At 31.5% G+C, this 1,602-nt stretch overlaps 1 pseudogene; it reads left to right on the top strand.

Annotated features, from left to right (window-relative positions):
- The first annotated feature begins 732 nt into the window (after window positions 1-732).
- On the top strand, window positions 733-814 carry LOC124532181 (annotated as a pseudogene).
- The last annotated feature ends 788 nt before the right edge of the window (window positions 815-1,602 follow it).

The following is a 1,602-nucleotide window of genomic DNA, read 5'->3' as shown; positions in this document are numbered from 1 at the left end:
GGTGTATCGCTTTCTTAATTGAAAACACAGTAGTTTTTAACATCGCGTGTTGTAAGGAACGTGTTTAAAAGTTAAATTATTACATGAATATAAATTACATTGAAATTTATAGTTCACAATGATAAAAATAAATAAAAGTTCATCTAGTATAATTATTCTTATATTATAATTAATAAAACTAAATAAACTTTTAGATTATAAGAATATAAATAAGTAATAACATTTCAGAAGGTGCTTTTGGAAGGTTCGAAGATAATCTGCATTGTTTATTTTCAAGTAAATAATACTGTGTATGGACTATATAATGACAGTGGTGGTATTTTACAAATCAGCACGATTGAAACTTATTAACAGAAGGCATCAAATACCTAGGTTAATAACAAAATAAAAATAAAATGTATGCTATATCCACAACTAATCTTTAACAAGGCTTAGTCGAAGTATATGATCTGAGCATACTTTATTGAGGTAATTACTTTCTCATTTATTATATATAAATATTCAAATAATACGTCGTTACGTATATATTTTTTCAAAACGTTTTCATTAAATAGTATACGTGATTATTTTAAAAATAAAATTCAAGGTCAGTTTTGTTGCGTGAGATAAAAGAAGACTTAACTTCGTCACTAAGATGATGCAATCATGGGCTATGAAATAGTAATAAATGTATAATCATTTGAGTTATTAAATTTCGTACTCATACCTGTTCCCCGAGGGAATAGTTACATTGTACTCGATTCGGCAGTACATATTCTAAAATTGGAACGTTACAGAGATGATTAGCATGGCCCCTGTGCAAGGATGACACATTCCCGTGGCGCCCGCCGAAAGACGGAGAGGGTACCACTGGTTTTTTAGTGCGTCCATTGAACCGGGGAGTTCCACACACCCCCTTACTTTCCATCACGAGGGTGAAGCGCGTAAAGCGTTTTTCCAACGAAAAAGAAAGGATATATTTACATTATAATTATTATGACAAAAGTACCATTACACATCACTTAATCCAAAGGAATCCCCTTAAAGAGAAGATTAGGAGCGTATCATCACGCTGATACAATAATCTGTGATGTATAACTACTACACGGAGTACCGTGTAGTAGTTATCAATCTCAATAGTAAATTTTGTTCTTAAACTGTAGTTATAATTATATGTTTAACAATATATTCAATGAATATTCTTTAAACGGTTCACAAATACCGAGTAATGTTCACCTTTATTACATCTCACTCTCCTCCGAGTAACATTTTAAATAAAAGATAATCATTAAAATCAGTTCATGAACGGCAAAGCAGTAAAAAATATACCCAAATTGATGAAGTGTGATTAAAAACCTCAATGAAACCAGGTCCTCAATACATAGCGTATAATTTATTTATATTCTTTATGGTTGCTTACGTCGTCGAAATAATAAAACAAACAATCATAATTTAATTTCCAATTTATTGCAATCAGCAGCGTTGAGCAAACAGAACCCGAGTCTCGCACGACATATGTCTGACATACAGCGTGGCTGAAAATAATTTTTGACATAAATTTGTCGTTTCAATTCTTATTGTTTTTATGGCATAGGTTGGTGGATGAGCATATAGGCCACCTGA

Source organism: Vanessa cardui, chromosome 8 (genome assembly GCF_905220365.1).
Source record: "Vanessa cardui chromosome 8, ilVanCard2.1, whole genome shotgun sequence".
Lineage (NCBI taxonomy): Eukaryota > Metazoa > Arthropoda > Insecta > Lepidoptera > Nymphalidae > Vanessa > Vanessa cardui.
The sequence above is the reverse complement of the archived record's forward strand: the minus strand, read 5'-3'. Positions and strand labels throughout refer to the sequence as shown.